Source organism: Oncorhynchus masou, unplaced genomic scaffold (assembly GCF_036934945.1).
Source record: "Oncorhynchus masou masou isolate Uvic2021 unplaced genomic scaffold, UVic_Omas_1.1 unplaced_scaffold_2622, whole genome shotgun sequence".
NCBI classification, from domain to species: domain Eukaryota; kingdom Metazoa; phylum Chordata; class Actinopteri; order Salmoniformes; family Salmonidae; genus Oncorhynchus; species Oncorhynchus masou.
In genome coordinates, this window is record NW_027009059.1 from 30,379 (window position 1) to 55,450 (window position 25,072).

At 44.4% G+C, this 25,072-nt stretch overlaps 1 pseudogene; it reads right to left on the bottom strand.

The window, feature by feature from the left end:
* Positions 1–181: 181 nt before the first annotated feature.
* On the bottom strand, positions 182–23,823 carry LOC135533722 (mitochondrial dynamics protein MID51-like; annotated as a pseudogene).
* Positions 23,824–25,072: the final 1,249 nt, after the last annotated feature.

Sequence of the window (25,072 nt, forward strand, 5' to 3'; positions counted from 1 at the left end):
CTATTTACTGATGCAAGCTTGGATTTGTAGTTCAATCATGACCCGATGGACTACAATTACAACTTGAAATAAAATGCAACATGAAAAGTGTTCTTCTTAAAAACATTTTTCCACAATGTTGGATTTAACTTTACAGAATTATATCGCCTAAACATGTAAATGAGGATATTATCATCAGTAGTTCAGCAGAAAACATTTATTTAAATCACTCTTCAACTTAAAAACAACCGCAGCAAACGCAAAACACACACAACATTATGAAAAGAAAAGGTGAGCACTTTATTCAGTAGAAGGTGCATATAATGACGTCATTAAACAGGTTTAAAAATCTGATTTTAAGAAGAGAAATTGGCGGAGGGATTTTAGACATAATTATCACTTTGTGGCTGTGGTAACTGGTGCTAACTCTGTTATCTTGTGTCGTCCAGTCGGCCCATAGAGAATGATCCAGGCCTTTCAATGACCCCCCCCCCCCCAAAAAAATGCAGTTTTAGAATGGGTAGCGCTCATTGAGAGCTTCCACCATTTTAAAGTAGTCAACTAGGGTGGGGGATTCCTATGGGTTGGAGCCTCAATGGCGCAGGCCATTCTGAAACAGCCTTTTGGACAGAGCTGTACTAGATCTAGATATATTCCTATGGGTTGGAGCCTCAATGGCGCAGGCCATTCTGAAACAGCCTTTTGGACAGAGCTGTACTAGATCTAGATATATAGTCCACAGCAGGAGAAAGCCACGTCTCCGTCACTAAGGCTGCGTTTAACACAGGTAACCTGATTCTGCCCCCAAAAGGATCAGAATGGGGTGTCTGTGTAGAACGCAGCCCGAGTCTTCTTTTTCATTTCTTCCTTCCCTCATCTACTTCCCCTAAGGCACAGTCCATCATCATCACGTCATCAGAGTCTCTGTGCTGCTCAGTCAGAGCCCCAACAACTCATCCACACCATAGTACTCATGCACAATGTATAAAGGATCTCTGTTTAGTCAGTCAGCCCCCACAGGTGTATGTGAAGGAGATGCACGACTGCCTGAACAACAATCTCCCGTCCACGTCTCAGTGGAGCGGTAATATGGCACAACTGATCTATAGACGTCAGGGTGGTGTCTCATATCTAATACATGTCCTCTTCCTCTCTGATATATACACCAGGTTAGAGTATATATATATATATATATCTATATGATCTATAGACGTCAGGGTGGTGTCTCATATCTAATACATGTCCTCTTCCTCTCTGATATATATATATACTCTAACCTGGTGTATATATCTATATCAGCAGAATGTCTGGTTCAGAGACAGCGCAGTACAACATAAACCCCATCTCATCGACCTCTTCCTCTGTCACTCCGTTCAACATATTAACACTGGGCTTGAAGTAGCTAGGTAACACCCCCTGCTCCAGATAGCCTATCAGCTCCCACACACACTGCTGGAACCGCCCACTCAGACAACCCTCCGACCAATCCACGTCCTTGTCGCTGAGGTGGAGGATGAGGTTGGCCAGCGGTGCGGCGGTGAGGGGTCGCAGGGCGGGACAGTGTTGACAGACGGCTTTGAGGGTTTTGAGGAGGGCGCGTCGGACCCCTGGTCGGCGGAGTCAAGCTGGGTCAGGCGCTGGGTCTCCCAGGGGTAGAGGGAGAGGTGCCAGGCACTATCCCAGGGCTGGGTTAACTCTACCTGGGCAGTCAGGACCACGTCTGCCTCCCTCAGCACCGGCACTATGGAGATGAAGAGAGTATCACCTCGCTCTGGTCTGGAGACAGAGAGAGACTTATCAGTCATGAATTAACCCTGACCTTTAACCCCTAACACAGTGACATATCAGTTATATATTAACCCTGACCTTTAACCCCTAACTAACACAGTGACATATCAGTTATATTAACCCTGACCTTTAACCCCTGACCCTAACTAACACAGTGACATATCAGTTATATATTAACCCTGACCTTTAACCCCTAACTAACACAGTGACATATCAGTTATATTAACCCTGACCTTTAACCCCTAACTAACACAGTGACATATCAGTTATATATTAACCCTGACCTTTAACCCCTAACCCTAACTAACACAGTGACATATCAGTCATGTATTAACCCTGACCTTTAACCCCTAACTAACACGGTGACATATCAGTTATATATTAACCCTGACCTTTAACCCCTAACTAACAGTGACATATCAGTCATGTATTAACCCTGACCTTTAACCCCTAACTAACAGCGACATATCAGTTATATATTAACCCTGACCTTTGACCCCTAACTAACACAGTGACATATCAGTTATATATTAACCCTGACCTTTAACCCCTAACTAACAGTGACATATCAGTTATATATTAACCCTGACCTTTGACCCCTAACTAACACAGTGACATATCAGTTATATATTAACCCTGACCTTTAACCCCTAACTAACAGTGACATATCAGTTATATATTAACCCTGACCTTTAACCCCTAACTAACACAGTGACATATCAGTCATGTATTAACCCTGTCTGGAGAGAGACAGAGATACACATTAACCCTGACCTTTAACCCTCAGGTCTGGAGAGAGACAGAGATACACATTAACCCTGACCTTTAACCCTATGGTAAAGTTTAGTCCCCTCCTTGTCTGAAGGACAAGTGGATAAACAGGTTCATGTGAAGCCCTGCATGTTTTTCTTCATAAGTCTCATGGAATGTAGACATTGAACACCGCACATTGGCTGCTACTGTAGGCTGAATGATGTAACAGCTATTTCCGTGTTAAAATATTATGGGATGCATGTTGTTTTTGATGGTAGGCTACTCTGGTAGGCCTAGATTATGATCAAATAGCCACAGTAGCCTACTTGTCCAGTAAAACTGTAACTTAAAGCAGGAACAGCCTCAGTGTTCACAGTAAAACTGTAACTTAAAGCAGGTACAGCCTCAGTGTTCACAGTAAACCTGTAACTTAAAGCAGGTACAGCCTCAGTGTTCACAGTAAAACTGTAACTTAAAGCAGGTACAGCCTCAGTGTTCACAGTAAAACTGTAACTTAAAGCAGGTACAACCTCAGTGTTCACAGTAAAACTAACTTAAAGCAGGTACAGCCTCAGTGTTCACAGTAAACCTGTAACTTAAAGCAGGTACAGCCTCAGTGTTCACAGTAAAACTGTAACTTAAAGCAGGTACAGCCTCAGTGTTCACAGTAAAACTGTAACTTAAAGCAGGTACAGCCTCAGTGTTCACAGTAAACCTGTAACTTAAAGCAGGTACAGCCTCAGTGTTCACAGCGTCTGCCAAATGACTTAAATGTAAAATGTAAATGTAACTGAAAGTGGGTACAGCCTCAGTGTTCACAGTAAAACTGTAACTTAGCAGGTACAGCCTCAGTGTTCACAGTAAAACTGTAACTTAAAGCAGGTACAGCCTCAGTGTTCACAGCGTCTGCCAAATGACTTAAATGTAAAATGTAAATGTAACTGAAAGTGGGTACAGCCTCAGTGTTCACAGTAAAACTGTAACTTAGCAGGTACAGCCTCAGTGTTCACAGTAAAACTGTAACTTTAAGCTGGTACAGCCTCAGTGTTCACAGTAAAACTGTAACTTAGTGGGTACAGCCTCAGTGTTCACAGTAAAACTGTAACTGAAAGTGGGTCCAGCCTCAGTGTTCACAGTAAAACTGTAACTTAAAGCAGGTACAGCCTCAGTGTTCACAGTAAAACTGTAACTTAGCAGGTACAGCCTCAGTGTTCACAGTAAAACTGTAACTTAGTGGGTACAGCCTCAGTGTTCACAGTAAACCTGTAACTTAAAGCAGGTGCAGCCTCAGTGTTCACAGTAAAACTGTAACTGAAAGTGGGTCCAGCCTCAGTGTTCACAGTAAACCTGTAACTTAAAGCAGGTACAGCCTCAGTGTTCACAGTAAACCTGTAACTTAAAGCAGGTACAGCCTCAGTGTTCACAGTAAAACTGTAACTTAGTGGGTACAGCCTCAGTGTTCACAGTAAAACTGTAACTGAAAGTGGGTCCAGCCTCAGTGTTCACAGTAAAACTGTAACTTAAAGCAGGTACAGCCTCAGTGTTCACAGTAAAACTGTAACTTAGCAGGTACAGCCTCAGTGTTCACAGTAAAACTGTAACTGAAAGTGGGTCCAGCCTCAGTGTTCACAGTAAAACTGTAACTTAAAGCAGGTACAGCCTCAGTGTTCACAGTAAAACTGTAACTGAAAGTGGGTACAGCCTCAGTGTTCACAGTAAAACTGTAACTTAAAGCAGCTACAGCCTCAGTGTTCACAGTAAAACTAACTTAAAGCAGCTCCAGCCCCAGTGTTCACAGTAAAACTGTAACTGAAAGTGGGTACAGCCTCAGTGTTCACAGTAAAACTGTAACTTAAAGCAGCTACAGCCTCAGTGTTCACAGTAAAACTAACTTAAAGCAGCTCCAGCCTCAGTGTTCACAGTAAAACTGTAACTTAAAGCAGCTACAGCCTCAGTGTTCACAGTAAAACTAACTTAAAGCAGCTCCAGCCTCAGTGTTCACAGTAAAACTGTAACTTAGCAGGTACAGCCTCAGTGTTCACAGTAAAACTGTAACTTAAAGCAGGTACAGCCTCAGTGTTTACAGTAAACCTGTAACTTAGTGGGTACAGCCTCAGTGTTTACAGTAAATGCACCGGAAGTTGCACATAATTTTTCAAAGTGGTCAAGTTTGCGCTCAGCAGACCTGAAATTTGTTCAGTGTTGAAAATAATGAGAGAACATTGCTACTGACAACTTGTTTACTGAGGAAACATGTGACTATGAGTGGGCTGTCCCACCGAGATATCTCTGGCTGACTGTTAGTCTTTCTGGATAAGATCGTCTGCTGACGAGAGAGAGAGAGTGTGTGTGTGTGTGTGTGTGCGTGTGTGCGTGTGTGTGAGTGTGTGTGTGTGTTACCGTATCTCTAGTTTCAGTTCATCTCCCCGAGGACAGGCCTGACCAGACAGTCCAGAGTGGAGGAGAGAGACGGCCAGTTCATGGTTTCCATCACAGTCTTACTGAGCATTCTCACCAGCGCCCGGCAGGACAGATGCCCTCCTACTAGGAACCTAGGAGAGGAGAGACAAACACACACAATTAATAGCTGGGCCAGAAATCTAGAGATCCCTCAAAATTCAAATCTGGACCTCCAAGCCAGTTCCACTGCTTTTCCCCCATCATTCCCAGGGACACGAGGTCTAGACAGACAGAGACCTGGTCTGGACAGTATGGATAATGACCAGGACACGAGGTCTAGAGAGACAGAGACCTGGTCTAGACAGTATGGATAATGATCAGGGCACGAGGTCTAGAGAGACAGAGACCTGGTCTAGACAGTATGGATAATGATCAGGGCACGAGGTCTAGAGAGACAGAGACCTGGTCTAGACAGTATGGATAATGATCAGGACACGAGGTCTAGAGAGACAGAGACCTGGTCTGGACAGTATGGATAATGATCAGGACACGAGGTCTAGAGAGACAGAGACCTGGTCTAGACAGTATGGATAATGATCAGGACACGAGGTCTAGAGAGACAGAGACCTGGTCTGGACAGTATGGATAATGATCAGGGCACGAGGTCTAGAGAGACAGAGACCTGGTCTGGACAGTATGGATAATGATCAGGACACGAGGTCTAGAGAGACAGAGACCTGGTCTAGACAGTATGGATAATGATCAGGACACGAGGTCTAGAGAGACAGAGACCTGGTCTAGACAGTATGGATAATGACCAGGACACGAGGTCTAGAGAGACAGAGACCTGGTCTGGACAGTATGGATAATGATCAGGACACGAGGTCTAGAGAGACAGAGACCTGGTCTAGACAGTATGGATAATGACCAGGACACGAGGTCTAGAGAGACAGAGACCTGGTCTAGACAGTATGGATAATGACCAGGACACGAGGTCTAGAGAGACAGAGACCTGGTCTGGACAGTATGGATAATGATCAGGACACGAGGTCTAGAGAGACAGAGACCTGGTCTAGACAGTATGGATAATGATCAGGACACGAGGTCTAGAGAAACAGAGACCTGGTCTAGACAGTATGGATAATGACCAGGACACGAGGTCTAGAGAGACAGAGACCTGGTCTAGACAGTATGGATAATGATCAGGACACGAGGTCTAGAGAGACAGAGACCTGGTCTGGACAGTATGGATAATGATCAGGGCACGAGGTCTAGAGAGACAGAGACCTGGTCTGGACAGTATGGATAATGATCAGGACACGAGGTCTAGAGAGACAGAGACCTGGTCTAGACAGTATGGATAATGATCAGGACACGAGGTCTAGAGAGACAGAGACCTGGTCTAGACAGTATGGATAATGATCAGGACACGAGGTCTAGAGAGACAGAGACAGTATGGATAATGATCAGGACACGAGGTCTAGAGAGACAGAGACCTGGTCTAGACAGTATGGATAATGATCAGGACACGAGGTCTAGAGAGACAGAGACCTGGTCTAGACAGGTAGATAACAGAACAGATTTAAATACCCCTAGACAGTATAGATAATGACCAGGCAGGACAGATTTAAATACCCCTAGACAGTATAGATAATGACCAGGCAGGACAGATTTAAATACCCCTAGACAGTATAGATAATGACCAGGCAGGACAGGTTTAAATACCCCTAGACAGTATGGATAATGACCAGGCAGGACAGATTTAAATACCCCTAGACAGTATGGATAATGATCAGGCAGGACAGGTTTAAATACCTCTAGACAGTATGGATAATGACCAGGCAGGACAGGTTTAAATACCCCTAGACAGTATAGATAATGATCAGGTAGGACAGGTTTAAATACCCCTAGACAGTATGGATAATGACCAGGCAGGACAGGTTTAAATACCCCTAGACAGTATAGATAATGACCAGGCAGGACAGGTTTAATACCCCTAGACAGTATGGATAATGATCAGGTAGAACATAACAGATTTAAATACCCCTAGACAGTATAGATAATGACCAGGCAGGACAGGTTTAAATACCCCTAGACAGTATAGATAATGACCAGGCAGGACAGATTTAAATACCCCTAGACAGTATAGATAATGACCAGGCAGGACAGATTTAAATACCCCTAGACAGTATAGATAATGACCAGGCAGGACAGATTTAAATACCCCTAGACAGTATGGATAATGATCAGGTAGAACATAACAGATTTAAATACCCCTGGTCTAGACAGTATAGATAATGATCAGGCAGGACAGATTTAAATACCCCTAGACAGTATGGATAATGACCAGGCAGGACAGGTTTAAATACCCCTAGACAGTATAGATAATGATCAGGCAGGACAGATTTAAATACCCCTAGACAGTATGGATAATGACCAGGCAGGACAGGTTTAAATACCCCTAGACAGTATAGATAATGATCAGGTAGAACATAACAGATTTAAATACCCCTAGACAGTATAGATAATGACCAGGCAGGACAGATTTAAATACCCCTAGACAGTATAGATAATGACCAGGCAGGACAGGTTTAAATACCCCTAGACAGTATAGATAATGATCAGGCAGGACAGATTTAAATACCCCTAGACAGTATAGATAATGACCAGGTAGAACAGGTTTAAATACCCCTAGACAGTATGGATAATGATCAGGCAGGACAGATTTAAATACCCCTAGACAGTATGGATAATGACCAGGCAGGTCAGGTTTAAATACCCCTAGACAGTATAGATAATGATCAGGCAGGACAGGTTTAAATACCCCTAGACAGTATAGATAATGACCAGGCAGGACAGGCTTAAATACCCCTAGACAGTATGGATAATGACCAGGCAGGACAGGTTTAAATACCCCTAGACAGTATGGATAATGACCAGGCAGGACAGGTTTAAATACCCCTAGACAGTATAGATAATGACCAGGCAGGACAGGTTTAAATACCCCTAGACAGTATGGATAATGACCAGGCAGGACAGGTTTAAATACCCCTAGACAGTATGGATAATGACCAGGCAGGACAGGTTTAAATACCCCTAGACAGTATGGATAATGACCAGGCAGGACAGGTTTAAATACCCCTAGACAGTATAGATAATGACCAGGCAGGACAGGTTTAAATACCCCTAGACAGTATAGATAATGACCAGGCAGGACAGGTTTAAATACCCCTAGACAGTATAGATAATGACCAGGCAGGACAGGTTTAAATACCCCTAGACAGTATAGATAATGATCAGGCAGGACAGGTTTAAATACCCCTAGACAGTATAGATAATGACCAGGCAGGACAGATTTAAATACCCCTAGACAGTATGGATAATGACCAGGCAGGACAGGTTTAAATACCCCTAGACAGTATGTAAAGGGTGTACCGGTCCCAGTAGCTGCGTCCTCTCGGGAAGTACTCCAGGTTGACCCGTCGGACCATCCAGTGTAGAGGGTGTGTTAGGAGAGTCTCCTCCCCAGGGATCAGTCTCCACAGACTGGGTTCTAGCTGGAGGGGAACCAGCAGGCACGCATGGTCCGCTCTCACCACCTAGACAGACACATGACCAGCTTCATCAGCACCAGAACAACGGGCTTCATCACCACCTAGACAGACACATGACCAGCTTCATCAGCACCAGAACAACGAGCTTCATCACCACCTAGACAGACACATGACCAGCTTCATCACCACCAGAACAACGAGCTTCATCACCACCAGAGCAGCTAGCTTCATCACACCAGAACAACTAGCTTCATCACCACCAGAACAACTAGCTTCATCACACCAGAACAACTAGCTTCATCACCACCAGAGCAACTAGCTTCATCACCACCAGAACAACGAGCTTCATCAGAGCAACTAGCTTCATCACCACCAGAACAACTAGCTTCATCACACCAGAACAACTAGCTTCATCACCACCTAGACAGACAACATAATATTGATACTGCAGATCTCCTGTAATATTGATACTGCAGATCTCCTGTAATATTGATACTGCAGATCTCCTGTAATATTGATACTGTAGATCTCCTGTAATATTGATACTGCAGATCTCCTGTATTATTGATACTGCAGATCTCCTGTAATATTGATACTGCAGATCTCCTGTATTATTGATACTGTAGATCTCCTGTAATATTGATACTGCAGATCTCCTGTAATATTGATACTGTAGATCTCCTGCAATATTGATACTGCAGATCTCCTGTAATATTGATACTGTAATATACTGTAGATCTCCTGTAATATTGATACTGTAATATACTGTAGATCTCCTGTAATATTGATACTGCAGATCTCCTGTAATATTGATACTGTAGATCTCCTGTAATATTGATACTGTAATATACTGCAGATCTCCTGTAATATTGATACTGTAGATCTCCTGTAATATTGATACTGCAATATACTGCAGATCTCCTGTAATATTGATACTGTAGATCTCCTGTAATATTGATACTGTAATATACTGTAGATCTCCTGTAATATTGATACTGTAGATCTCCTGTAATATTGATACTGTAATATACTGTAGATCTCCTGTAATATTGATACTGTAATATACTGTAGATCTCCTGTAATATTGATACTGTAATATACTGTAGATCTCCTGTATTATTGATACTGCAGATCTCCTGTAATATTGATACTGTAGATCTCCTGTAATATTGATACTGCAGATCTCCTGTAATATTGATACTGTAATATACTGTAGATCTCCTGTATTATTGATACTGTAATATACTGCAGATCTCCTGTAATATTGATACTGTAGATCTCCTGTAATATTGATACTGCAGATCTCCTGTAATATTGATACTGTAGATCTCCTGTAATATTGATACTGTAATATACTGTAGATCTCCTGTAATATTGATACTGTGATATACTGTAGAGCTCCTGTAATATTGATACTGTGATATACTGTAGATCTCCTGTAATATTGATACTGTAATATACTGTAGATCTCCTGTAATATTGATACTGTAATATACTGTAGATCTCCTGTAATATTGATACTGCAGATCTCCTGTAATATTGATACTGTAATATACTGTAGATCTCCTGTAATATTGATACTGTGATATACTGTAGATCTCCTGTAATATTGATACTGTAGATCTCCTGTAATATTGATACTGTAGATCTCCTGTAATATTGATACTGTAGATCTCCTGTAATATTGATACTGTAGATCTCCTGTAATATTGATACTGTAATATACTGTAGATCTCCTGTAATATTGATACTGTAATATACTGTAGATCTCCTGTAATATTGATACTGTAATATACTGTAGATCTCCTGTATTATTGATACTGCAGATCTCCTGTATTATTGATACTGTAGATCTCCTGTAATATTGATACTGTAGATCTCCTGTAATATTGATACTGTAATATACTGTAGATCTCCTGTATTATTGATACTGCAGATCTCCTGTATTATTGATACTGTAGATCTCCTGTAATATTGATACTGCAGATCTCCTGTAATATTGATACTGTAATATACTGTAGATCTCCTGTAATATTGATACTGTAATATACTGTAGATCTCCTGTAATATTGATACTGCAGATCTCCTGTAATATTGATACTGTAGATCTCCTGTAATATTGATACTGCAGATCTCCTGTAATATTGATACTGTAATATACTGTAGATCTCCTGTAATATTGATACTGTAATATACTGTAGATCTCCTGTAATATTGATACTGTAGATCTCCTGTAATATTGATACTGCAGATCTCCTGTAATATTGATACTGTAATATACTGTAGATCTCCTGTAATATTGATACTGTAATATACTGTAGATCTCCTGTAATATTGATACTGCAGATCTCCTGTAATATTGATACTGTAATATACTGTAGATCTCCTGTAATATTGATACTGTAATATACTGTAGATCTCCTGTAATATTGATACTGCAGATCTCCTGTAATATTGATACTGTAGATCTCCTGTAATATTGATACTGTAGATCTCCTGTAATATTGATACTGTAATATACTGTAGATCTCCTGTAATATTGATACTGCAGATCTCCTGTAATATTGATACTGTAATATACTGTAGATCTCCTGTAATATTGATACTGTAATATACTGTAGATCTCCTGTAATATTGATACTGTAATATACTGTAGATCTCCTGTAATATTGATACTGCAATATACTGTAGATCTCCTGTAATATTGATACTGCAGATCTCCTGTAATATTGATACTGCAGATCTCCTGTAATATTGATATTGCACATTTCGTTGTGAATTCAGTGAATTGTTCAACCCAGATGTCGGCCATTTAGAAAGACACTCTTATTCAGAAAGACTTACTTAGTCCATTCAACAATTATTGTGTGTGTGATTCAGTACGTGTGATTCAGTGCGTGTGATTCAGTACGTGTGATTCAGTGCGTGTGATTCAGTACGTGTGATTCAGTACGTGTGATTCAGTACGTGTGATTCAGTGCGTGTGATTCAGTACGTGTGATTCAGTACGTGTGATTCAGTACGTGTGATTAAGTACATGTGATTCAGTACGTGTGATTCAGTGCGTGTGATTCAGTACGTGTGATTCAGTACGTGTGATTCAGTGCCTGGTACCTGTAGGTCGTCGAGCAGGGACCCTCCCAGTGACATCTCTCCCAGAGGCATGTCAGGGTTTGTGCTGTGCAGGAATCCTTGTACCTCTATACAGATATCTAACGCGAGACTCTGAGCTCTGTGGACGACCTCTGGGGCTAAAGCTGCTCTGGTTGAGTAATACTGCTGGAGACGGTCCTACAGAGAGAGAGAGAGAGGTTAGAGGTCAGATATCTAACGCGAGACTCTCAGCTCTGTGGACGACCTCTGGTCAACAGGGCAGCTGAATCAAGCGCAACAGCCGCCAACAGGGCTGCTCAATCAAGCGCACCTGCCGCCAACAGGGCAGCTGAATCAAGCGCACCTGCCGCCAATGGGCCAGTGGATGAAATGGTTGGTGATCCACTAGGAATGCCTTGTAGATGGCCCAGTGGATGAAATGGTTGGTGATCCACTAGGAATGCCTTGTAGATGGACCAGTGGATGAAAACCGACAGGTTGGTGATCCACTAGGAATGCCTTGTAGATGTGCCAGTGGATGAAATGGTTGGTGATCCACTAGGAATGCCTTGTAGATGGCCCAGTGGATGAAATGGTTGGTGATCCACTAGGAATGCCTTGTAGATGGCCCAGTGGATGAAAACCGACAGGAGAGATGTTCCTACCAGAATACAGACCAACCAGTCTGGATAGATACTTAACATATCAGCTAACCACATCATAACATACCAGCTAACCACATCATAACATACAGCATAACATACCAGCTAACCACATAATAAAATACAGCATAACCTATCAGCTAACCACACCATATCATACCAGCTAACCACATCATAACATACAGCATAACATACCAGCAAACCACAGCACAACATACAGAATAACATACCAGCTAACCGCATCATAACATACCAGCTAACCGCATCATAACATACCAGCTAACCACATCATAACATACAGTATAACATACCAGCTAACCACATTATAACATACAGTATAACATACCAGCTAACCACATCATAACATACCAGCTAACCACATCATAACATACCAGCTAACCACATCATAACATGCCAGCTAACCGCATCATAACATACCAGCTAACCACATCATAACATACAGTATAACATACCAGCAAACCACAGCACAACATAAAAAATAACATACCAGCTAACCACATCATAACATACAGTATAACATACCAGCTAACCACATTATAACATACAGTATAACATACCAGCTAACCACATTATAACATACAGTATAACATACCAGCTAACCACATCATAACATACCAGCTAACCACATCATAACATACCAGCTAACCACATCATAACATGCCAGCTAACCGCATCATAACATACCAGCTAACCACATCATAACATACAGTATAACATACCAGCAAACCACAGCACAACATAAAAAATAACATACCAGCTAACCACATCATAACATACAGTATAACATACCAGCTAACCACATTATAACATACAGTATAACATACCAGCTAACCACATCATAACATACCAGCTAACCACATCATAACATACCAGCTAACCACATCATAACATACCAGCTAACCACATCATAACATACCAGCTAACCACATCATAACATACCAGCGAACCACATCATAACATACCAGCTAATCACATCATAACATACCAGCTAACCACATCATAACATACCAGCTAACCACATCATAACATACCAGCTAACCACATCATAACATACCAGCTAACCACATCATAACATACCAGCTAACCACATCATAACATACCAGCTAACCACATCATAACATACCAGCTAACCACATCATAACATACCAGCTAAACACATCATAACATACCAGCTAACCACATCATAACATACCAGCTAACCACATCATAACATACCAGCTAACCACATCATAACATACCAGCTAACCACATCATAACATACCAGCTAACCACATCATAACATACCAGCTAACCACATAATAACATACCAGCTAACCACATAATAACATACCAGCTAACCACATCATAACATACCAGCTAACCACATCATAACATACCAGCTAACCACATCATAACATACCAGCTAACCACATCATAACATACCAGCGAACCACATCATAACATACCAGCTAACCACATCATAACATACCAGCTAACCACATCATAACATACCAGCGAACCACATCATAACATACCAGCTAACCACATCATAACATACCAGCTAACCACATCATAACATACCAGCTAACCACATCATAACATACCAGCTAACCACATCATAACACACCAGCTAACCACATCATAACATACCAGCTAACCACATCATAACATACCAGCTAACCACATCATAACATACCAGCTAACCACATCATAACATACCAGCTAACCACATCATAACATACCAGCTAACCACATCATAACATACCAGCTAACCACATCATAACATACCAGCTAACCACATCATAACATACCAGCTAACCACATCATAACATACCAGCTAACCACATCATAACATACCAGCTAACTACATCATAACATACCAGCTAACCACATCATAACATACCAGCTAACCACATCATAACATACCAGCTAACCACATCATAACATACCAGCTAACCACATCATAACATACCAGCTAACCACATCATAACATACCAGCTAACCACATCATAACATACCAGCTAACCACATCAAAACATACACGGCATTCGGAAAGAATTCAGACCCCTTGACTTTTTCCACATTTTGTTACGTTACAGCCTTACTCTAAAATGAATTAAATTGTTTCCCCTCATCAAACTACACACAATACCTCATAACGACAAAGAAAAACAGTTCAGGATTTTTTTTTACAAATAACAGAAATACCTTATATACCTTAACATGTTTTATTTAATAACTTTTAGAATAAGGCTGTAATGTAACATGTCGGGAAAAAACATTTCGTAGGGTTGTTTCTAGCAGGAATCGAACCCACGATCCTTGACGTTGCAAGTACCACGCTCTACCAATTGAGCCACACAATCAGATCGCACACAATCATGTTGATGCAATGCAGTCAACCAGGAACACCAACGTAAACTGGCTAGAGGTCAAGGGTTATACCTGCAGGGTGAGAGACAGCTGTAGGCTCTTGGGTCTCTGGGGCTCTAATGCCTTGACAGGCCTCTCATTCAGACTAGACTTCTGCTGCTGGGGCTGGCACAGGTCAGCTAGAAAGAGAGGAGAGAGAGGATGGGGTTGGCACAGGTCAGCTAGAAAGAGAGGAGAGAGAGGATGGGGTGAGAAAGAGAGAGAGAGGATGGGGTGAGAAAGAAGAGAGGAGAGAGGGGTGAGAGAGGATGGTGCGAGAAAGAGAGAGAGGATGGTGCGAGAAAGAGAGAGAGGATGGTGCGAGAAAGAGAGAGAGGATGGTGCGAGAAAGAGAGGATGGTGCGAGAAAGAGTGGTGTGGTGTGGTGATCAGTGTCCTGTCCCTTTCTGGATCATTAGTGGTGTGGTGATCAGTGTCCTGTCCCTTTCTGGATCATTAGTGGTGATCAGTGTCCTGTCCCTTTCTGGATCATTAGTGGTGTGGTGATCAGTGTCCTGTCCCTTTCTGGATCATTAGTGGTGATCAGTGTCCTGTCCCTTTCTGGATCATTAGTGGTGTGGTGATCAGTGTCCTGTCCCTTTCTGGATCATTAGTGGTGTGGCGATCAGTGTCCTGTCCCTTTCTGGATCATTAGTGGTGTGGCGATCAGTGTCCTGTCCTTTTCTGGATCATTAGTGGTGTGGTAATCAGTGTCCTGTCCCTTTCTGGATCATTAGTGGTGTGGTGATCAGTGTCCTGTCCCTTTCTGGATCATTAGTGGTGTGGTGATCAGTGTCCTGTCCCTTTCTGGATCATTAGTGGGGTGGTGATCAGTGTCCTGTCCCTTTCTGGATCATTAGTGGTGTGGTGATCAGTGTCCTGTCCCTTTCTGGATCATTAGTGGTGTGGTGATCAGTGTCCTGTCCCTTTCTGGATCATTAGTGGTGTGGTGATCAGTGTCCTGTCCCTTTCTGGATCATTAGTGGTGTGGTGATCAGTGTCCTGTCCCTTTCTGGATCATTAGTGGTGTGGTGATCAGTGTCCTGTCCCTTTCTGGATCATTAGTGGTGTGGTAATCAGTGCCCTGTCCCTTTCTGGATCATTAGTGGGGTGGTGATCAGTGTCCTGTCCCTTTCTGGATCATTAGTGGCGTGGTGATCAGTGTCCTGTCCCTTTCTGGATCATTAGTGGTGTGGTAATCAGTGTCCTGTCCCTTTCTGGATCATTAGTGGTGTGGTGATCAGTGTCCTGTCCCTTTCTGGATCATTAGTGGTGTGGTGATCAGTGTCCTGTCCCTTTCTGGATCATTAGTGGTGTGGTGATCAGTGTCCTGTCCCTTTCTGGATCATTAGTGGTGTGGTGATCAGTGTCTTGTCCCTTTCTGGATCATTAGTGGTGTGGTGATCAGTGTCCTGTCCCTTTCTGGATCATTAGTGGTGTGGTGATCAGTGTCCTGTCCCTTTCTGGATCATTAGTGGTGTGGTGATCAGTGTCCTGTCCCTTTCTGGATCATTAGTGGGGTGGTGATCAGTGTCCTGTCCCTTTCTGGATCATTAGTGGGGTGGTGATCAGTGTCCTGTCCCTTTCTGGATCATTAGTGGTGTGGTGATCAGTGTCCTGTCCCTTTCTGGATCATTAGTGGGGTGGTAATCAGTGTCCTGTCCCTTTCTGTATCATTAGTGGTGTGGTGATCAGTGTCCTGTCCCTTTCTGGATCATTAGTGGTGATCAGTGTCCTGTCCCTTTCTGGATCATTAGTGGTGTGGTGATCAGTGTCCTGTCCCTTTCTGGATCATTAGTGGTGTGGTGTGGTAATCAGTGTCCTGTCCCTTTCTGGATCATTAATGGTGTGGTAATCAGTGTCCTGTCCCTTTCTGGATAATTAGTGGTGTGGTGATCAGTGTCCTGTCCATTTCTGGATCATTAGTGGTGTGGTAGTCAGTGTCCTGTCCCTTTCTGGATCATTAGTGGTGTGGTGATCAGTGTCCTGTCCCTTTCTGGATCATTAGTGGTGTGGTGATCAGTGTCCTGTCCCTTTCTGGATCATTAGTGGTGTGGTAATCAGTGTCCTGTCCCTTTCTGGATCATTAGTGGTGTGGTGATCAGTGTCCTGTCCCTTTCTGGATCATTAGTGGTGTGGTGATCAGTGTCCTGTCCCTTTCTGGATCATTAGTGGTGTGGTGATCAGTGTCCTGTCCCTTTCTGGATCATTAGTGGTGTGGTGATCAGTGTCCTGTCCCTTTCTGGATCATTAGTGGTGTGGTAATCAGTGTCCTGTCCCTTTCTGGATCATTAGTGGTGTGGTGATCAGTGTCCTGTCCCTTTCTGGATCATTAGTGGTGTGGTGATCAGTGTCCTGTCCCTTTCTGGATCATTAGTGGTGTGGTAATCAGTGTCCTGTCCCTTTCTGGATCATTAGTGGTGTGGTGATCAGTGTCCTGTCCCTTTCTGGATCATTAGTGGTGTGGTGATCAGTGTCCTGTCCCTTTCTGGATCATTAGTGGTGTGGTGATCAGTGTCCTGTCCCTTTCTGGATCATTAGTGGTGATCAGTGTCCTGTCCCTTTCTGGATCATTAGTGGTGTGGTGATCAGTGTCCTGTCCCTGTCTGGATCATTAGTGGTGTGGTAATCAGTGTCCTGTCCCTTTCTGGATCATTAGTGGTGTAGTGATCAGTGTCCTGTCCCTTTCTGGATCATTAGTGGTGATCAGTGTCCTGTCCCTTTCTGGATCATTAGTGGTGTGGTGATCAGTGTCCTGTCCCTTTCTGGATCATTAGTGGTGTGGTGTGGTAATCAGTGTCCTGTCCCTTTCTGGATCATTAATGGTGTGGTAATCAGTGTCCCTTTCTGGATCATTAGTGGTGTGGTGATCAGTGTCCTGTCCCTTTCTGGATCATTAGTGGTGTGGTAGTCAGTGTCCTGTCCCTTTCTGGATCATTAGTGGTGTGGTGATCAGTGTCCTGTCCCTTTCTGGATCATTAGTGGTGTGGTGATCAGTGTCCTGTCCCTTTCTGGATCATTAGTGGTGTGGTAATCAGTGTCCTGTCCCTTTCTGGATCATTAGTGGTGTGGTAATCAGTGTCCTGTCCCTTTCTGGATAATTAGTGGTGTGGTGATCAGTGTCCTGTCCATTTCTGGATCATTAGTGGTGTGGTAGTCAGTGTCCTGTCCCTTTCTGGATCATTAGTGGTGTGGTGATCAGTGTCCTGTCCCTTTCTGGATCATTAGTGGTGTGGTGATCAGTGTCCTGTCCCTTTCTGGATCATTAGTGGTGTGGTAATCAGTGTCCTGTCCCTTTCTGGATCATTAGTGGTGTGGTGATCAGTGTCCTGTCCCTTTCTGGATCATTAGTGGTGTGGTGATCAGTGTCCTGTCCCTTTCTGGATCATTAGTGGTGTGGTGATCAGTGTCCTGTCCCTTTCTGGATCATTAGTGGTGTGGTGATCAGTGTCCTGTCCCTTTCTGGATCATTAGTGGTGTGGTGATCAGTGTCCTGTCCCTTTCTGGATCATTAGTGGTGTGGTGATCAGTGTCCTGTCCCTTTCTGGATCATTAGTGGTGTGGTAATCAGTGTCCTGTCCCTTTCTGGATCATTAGTGGTGTGGTGATCAGTGTCCTGTCCCTTTCTGGATCATTAGTGGTGTGGTGATCAGTGTCCTGTCCCTTTCTGGATCATTAGTGGTGTGGTGATCAGTGTCCTGTCCCTTTCTGGATCATTAGTGGTGATCAGTGTCCTGTCCCTTTCTGGATCATTAGTGGTGTGGTGATCAGTGTCCTGTCCCTGTCTGGATCATTAGTGGTGTGGTAATCAGTGTCCTGTCCCTTTCTGGATCATTAGTGGTGTAGTGATCAGTGTCCTGTCCCTTTCTGGATCATTAGTGGTGATCAGTGTCCTGTCCCTTTCTGGATCATTAGTGGTGTGGTGATCAGTGTCCTGTCCCTTTCTGGATCATTAGTGGTGTGGTGTGGTAATCAGTGTCCTGTCCCTTTCTGGATCATTAATGGTGTGGTAATCAGTGTCCTGTCCCTTTCTGGATCATTAGTGGTGTGGTGATCAGTGTCCTGTCCCTTTCTGGATCATTAGTGGTGTGGTGATCAGTGTCCTGTCCCTTTCTGGATCATTAGTGGTGTGGTAATCAGTGTCCTGTCCCTTTCTGGATCATTAGTGGTGTGGTGATCAGTGTCCTGTCCCTTTCTGGATCATTAGTGGTGTGGTGATCAGTGTCCTGTCCCTTTCTGGATCATTAGTGGTGATCAGTGTCCTGTCCCTTTCTGGATCATTAGTGGTGTGGTGATCAGTGTCCTGTCCCTGTCTGGATCATTAGTGGTGTGGTAATCAGTGTCCTGTCCCTTTCTGGATCATTAGTGGTGTAGTGATCAGTGTCCTGTCCCTTTCTGGATCATTAGTGGTGATCAGTGTCCTGTCCCTTTCTGGATCATTAGTGGTGTGGTGATCAGTGTCCTGTCCCTTTCTGGATCATTAGTGGTGTGGTGTGGTAATCAGTGTCCTGTCCCTTTCTGGATCATTAATGGTGTGGTAATCAGTGTCCTGTCCCTTTCTGGATCATTAGTGGTGTGGTGATCAGTGTCCTGTCCCTTTCTGGATCATTAGTGGTGTGGTAGTCAGTGTCCTGTCCCTTTCTGGATCATTAGTGGTGTGGTGATCAGTGTCCTGTCCCTTTCTGGATCATTAGTGGTGTGGTGATCAGTGTCCTGTCCCTTTCTGGATCATTAGTGGTGTGGTAATCAGTGTCCTGTCCCTTTCTGGATCATTAGTGGTGTGGTGATCAGTGTCCTGTCCCTTTCTGGATCATTAGTGGTGTGGTGATCAGTGTCCTGTCCCTTTCTGGATCATTAGTGGTGTGGTGATCAGTGTCCTGTCCCTTTCTGGATCATTAGTGGTGTGGTGATCAGTGTCCTGTCCCTTTCTGGATCATTAGTGGTGTGGTGTGGTGATCAGTGTCCTGTCCCTTTCTGGATCATTAGTGGTGTGGTGATCAGTGTCCTGTCCCTTTCTGGATCATTAGTGGTGTGGTGATCAGTGTCCTGTCCCTTTCTGGATCATTAGTGGTGTGGTGATCAGTGTCCTGTCCCTTTCTGGATCATTAGTGGTGTGGTGATCAGTGTCCTGTCCCTTTCTGGATCATTAGTGGTGTGGTGATCAGTGTCCTGTCCCTTTCTGGATCATTAGTGGTGTGGTGATCAGTGTCCTGTCCCTTTCTGGATCATTAGTGGTGTGGTGAACAGTGTCCTGTCCCTTTCTGGGTCATTAGTGGTGTGGTGATCAGTGTCCTGTCCCTTTCTGGATCATTAGTGGTGTGGCGATCAGTGTCCTGTCCCTTTCTGGATCATTAGTGGTGTGGTGATCAGTGTCCTGTCCCTTTCTGGATCATTAGTGGTGTGGTGATCAGTGTCCTGTCCCTTTCTGGATCATTAGTGGTGATCAGTGTCCTGTCCCTTTCTGGATCATTAGTGGTGTGGTGATCAGTGTCCTGTCCCTTTCTGGATCATTAGTGGGGTGGTGATCAGTGTCCTGTCCCTTTCTGGATCATTAGTGGTGTGGTGATCAGTGTCCTGTCCCTTTCTGGATCATTAGTGGGGTGGTGATCAGTGTCCTGTCCCTTTCTGGATCATTAGTGGTGATCAGTGTCCTGTCCCTTTCTGGATCATTAGTGGGGTGGTGATCAGTGTCCTGTCCCTTTCTGGATCATTAGTGGTGATCAGTGTCCTGTCCCTTTCTGGATCATTAGTGGTGATCAGTGCCCTGTCCCTTTCTGGATCATTAGTGGGGTGGTGATCAGTGTCCTGTCCCTTTCTGGATCATTAGTGGTGTGGTGATCAGTGTCCTGTCCCTTTCTGGATCATTAGTGGTGTGGTGATCAGTGTCCTGTCCCTTTCTGGATCATTAGTGGCGTGGTGATCAGTGTCCTGTCCCTTTCTGGATCATTAGTGGTGTGGTGATCAGTGTCCTGTCCCTTTCTGGATCATTAGTGGGGTGGTGATCAGTGTCCTGTCCCTTTCTGGATCATTAGTGGTGATCAGTGTGCTGTCCCTTTCTGGATCATTAGTGGGGTGGTGATCAGTGTCCTGTCCCTTTCTGGATCATTAGTGGTGATCAGTGTCCTGTCCCTTTCTGGATCATTAGTGGTGATCAGTGCCCTGTCCCTTTCTGGATCATTAGTGGTGTGGTGATCAGTGTCCTGTCCCTTTCTGGATCATTAGTGGTGTGGTGATCAGTGTCCTGTCCCTTTCTGGATCATTAGTGGTGTGGTGATCAGTGTCCTGTCCCTTTCTGGATCATTAGTGGTGTGGTGATCAGTGTCCTGTCCCTTTCTGGATCATTAGTGGTGTGGTGATCAGTGTCCTGTCCCTTTCTGGATCATTAGTGGTGTGGTGATCAGTGTCCTGTCCCTTTCTGGATCATTAGTGGTGTGGTGATCAGTGTCCTGTCCCTTTCTGGATCATTAGTGGTGTGGTGATCAGTGTCCTGTCCCTTTCTGGATCATTAGTGGTGTGGTGATCAGTGTCCTGTCCCTTTCTGGATCATTAGTGGTGTGGTGATCAGTGTCCTGTCCCTTTCTGGATCATTAGTGGTGTGGTGATCAGTGTCCTGTCCCTTTCTGGATCATTAGTGGTGTGGTGATCAGTGTCCTGTCCCTTTCTGGATCATTAGTGGTGTGGTGATCAGTGTCCTGTCCCTTTCTGGATCATTAGTGGTGATCAGTGTCCTGTCCCTTTCTGGATATTAGTGGTGTGGTGTGGTGATCAGTGTCCTGTCCCTTTCTGGATCATTAGTGGTGTGGTGATCAGTGTCCTGTCCATTTCTGGATCATTAGTGGTGTGGTGATCAGTGTGCTGTCCCTTTCTGGATCATTAGTGGGGTGGTGATCAGTGTCCTGTCCCTTTCTGGATCATTAGTGGTGTGGTGATCAGTGTCTTGTCCCTTTCTGGATCATTAGTGGTGTGGTGATCAGTGTCTTGTCCCTTTCTGGATCATTAGTGGGGTGGTGATCAGTGTCCTGTCCCTTTCTGGATCATTAGTGGTGTGGTGATCAGTGTCCTGTCCCTTTCTGGATCATTAGTGGTGTGGTGATCAGTGTCCTGTCCCTTTCTGGATCATTAGTGGTGTGGTGATCAGTGTCCTGTCCCTTTCTGGATCATTAGTGGGGTGGTGATCAGTGTCCTGTCCCTTTCTGGATCATTAGTGGTGATCAGTGTCCTGTCCCTTTCTGGATCATTAGTGGTGTGGTGATCAGTGTCCTGTCCCTTTCTGGATCATTAGTGGTGTGGTGATCAGTGTCCTGTCCCTTTCTGGATCATTAGTGGTGTGGTGATCAGTGTCCTGTCCCTTTCTGGATCATTAGTGGTGTGGTGATCAGTGTCCTGTCCCTTTCTGGATCATTAGTGGTGTGGTGATCAGTGTCCTGTCCCTTTCTGGATCATTAGTGGTGTGGTGATCAGTGTCCTGTCCCTTTCTGGATCATTAGTGGTGTGGTGATCAGTGTCCTGTCCCTTTCTGGATCATTAGTGGTGTGGTGATCAGTGTCCTGTCCCTTTCTGGATCATTAGTGGTGTGGTGATCAGTGTCCTGTCCCTTTCTGGATCATTAGTGGTGTGGTGATCAGTGTCCTGTCCCTTTCTGGATCATTAGTGGTGTGGTGATCAGTGTCCTGTCCCTTTCTGGATCATTAGTGGTGATCAGTGTCCTGTCCCTTTCTGGATATTAGTGGTGTGGTGTGGTGATCAGTGTCCTGTCCCTTTCTGGATCATTAGTGGTGTGGTGATCAGTGTCCTGTCCATTTCTGGATCATTAGTGGTGTGGTGATCAGTGTGCTGTCCCTTTCTGGATCATTAGTGGGGTGGTGATCAGTGTCCTGTCCCTTTCTGGATCATTAGTGGTGTGGTGATCAGTGTCCTGTCCCTTTCTGGATCATTAGTGGGGTGGTGATCAGTGTCCTGTCCCTTTCTGGATCATTAGTGGTGTGGTAATCAGTGTCCTGTCCCTTTCTGGATCATTAGTGGTGTGGTGATCAGTGTCCTGTCCCTTTCTGGATCATTAGTGGTGTGGTGATCAGTGTCCTGTCCCTTTCTGGATCATTAGTGGTGTGGTGATCAGTGTCCTGTCCCTTTCTGGATCATTAGTGGGGTGGTGATCAGTGTCCTGTCCCTTTCTGGATCATTAGTGGTGATCAGTGTCCTGTCCCTTTCTGGATCATTAGTGGTGTGGTGATCAGTGTCCTGTCCCTTTCTGGATCTTTAGTGGTGTGGTGATCAGTGTCCTGTCCCTTTCTGGATCTTTAGTGGTGTGGTGATCAGTGTCCTGTCCCTTTCTGGATCATTAGTGGTGTGGTGATCAGTGTCCTGTCCCTTTCTGGATCTTTAGTGGTGTGGTGATCAGTGTCCTGTCCCTTTCTGGATCTTTAGTGGTGTGGTGATCAGTGTCCTGTCCCTTTCTGGATCATTAGTGGTGTGGTGATCAGTGTCCTGTCCCTTTCTGGATCATTAGTGGTGTGGTGATCAGTGTCCTGTCCCTTTCTGGATCATTAGTGGTGTGGTGATCAGTGTCCTGTCCCTTTCTGGATCATTAGTGGTGTGGTGATCAGTGTCCTGTCCCTTTCTGTGGTTTGGTTGCCTTGGCGACATGTTTCATGACCACACTCTCCAGCCCCTTCCTTATGGACTTGGGGAGGCGGAGACTAAGCCAAGCTCCTCCCAGCTCTCTGACATCTTCTGTTCCACCTTCTCGTCCTCCGCCGCTCGGCCCGCACGTTCTATCAACTACAGACACACACACACATTATAAACCTGCACGTTCTATCAACTACAGACACATTATAAACCTGAACTTCCATCGTTCAGACACACACATATGCGCTCTCTCACACACACACAGGCCCTGTTTGAGTGCGTAAAATCTGTGATGCATTGTGGGTAAATTGTGACTGACTTAAATAAATACCGACTTAAGTACCTACAAAATGGTAATGAGTAATTATGATGATAGTTGATTTTTTCAGTCAGATGAAAGTCTCTCTCTCACCCTCTTGACAGCCAACGTAGCGATGCCCAGCACCGCGGCCCCTCCCACTCCCAGGACCAATCGGGCATTAGCCAGCAGGAAGTTTATCACCACGGCGATGCCCTCCTCGCCCGGATCCTCCCCCACCGGAAGTCCATCACTTCTTGTCCCGCAGAGTCACCTGATAGAATCAAGAAGCAGAGAGAGATGACTTTCCGTCTCTGTCGAGGGATAAATATATGTATAGGCAGGGCGTAACTGTCACTGGGGAGATGAACCCCCCACCCCACATTCTGAAATGGCATTGTTGTCCCTCCCCAGTTTTATCATTGGAATGTGATACTAAAGGAGGCTTTAGGACCATGCAGACACCTTCGAGCAGTCGGGTTTGGAGTGTTTATCCAACTGGAATTTAAAAAAAATATACAGTACCAGTCAAAAGTTTAGACACGCCTCCTCATTCAAGGGTATTTCTTTATTTTTACTATTTTCTACATTGTAGAATAATAGTGAAGACATCAAAACTATGAAATAACACATATGGAATCATGTGGTAAACAAAAAAAGTGTTAAACAAATCAAAATATATTTGAGATTCTTCAAAGCAGCCACCATTTGCCTTCTCCGCTGTGCAATCTGGTTTCCGAGCCGGTCACAGGTGCACCTCAGCCACACTCAAGGAACTAAACGATATCATAACCGCCATCGATAAAAGACAGTACTGTGCAGCCGTCTTCATCGACCTTGCCAAGGCTTTCGACTCTGTCAATCACCATATTCTTATCGGCAGACTCAGTAGCCTCGGTTTTTCGGATGACTGCCTTGCCTGGTTCACCAATTACTTTGCAGACAGAGTTCAGTGTGTCAAATCGGAGGGCATGCTGTCCGGTCCTCTGGCAGTCTCTATGGGGGTGCCACAGGATTCAATTCTCAGGCCGACTCTTTTCTCTGTATATATCAATGATGTTGCTCTTGCTGGGGGCGATTCCCTGATCCACCTCTACGCAGACGACTCCATTCTATATACTTCCGGCCCGTCCTTGGACACTGTGCTATCTAACCTCCAAACGAGCTTCAATGCCATACAACACTCCTTCCGTGGCCTCCAACTGCTCTTAAACGCTAGTAAAACCAAATGCATGCTTTTCAACCGATCGCTGCCTGCACCCGCATGCCCGACGAGCATCACCACCATGCACGGTTCCGACCTTGAATATGTGGACACCTATAAGTACCTAGGTGTCTGGCTAGACTGTAAACTCTCCTTCCAGACTCATATCAAACATCTCCAATCGAAAATCAAATCAAGAGTCGGCTTTCTATTCCGCAACAAAGCCTCCTTCACTCACGCCGCCAAACTTACCCTAGTAAAACTGACTATCCTACCGATCCTCGACTTCGGCGATGTCATC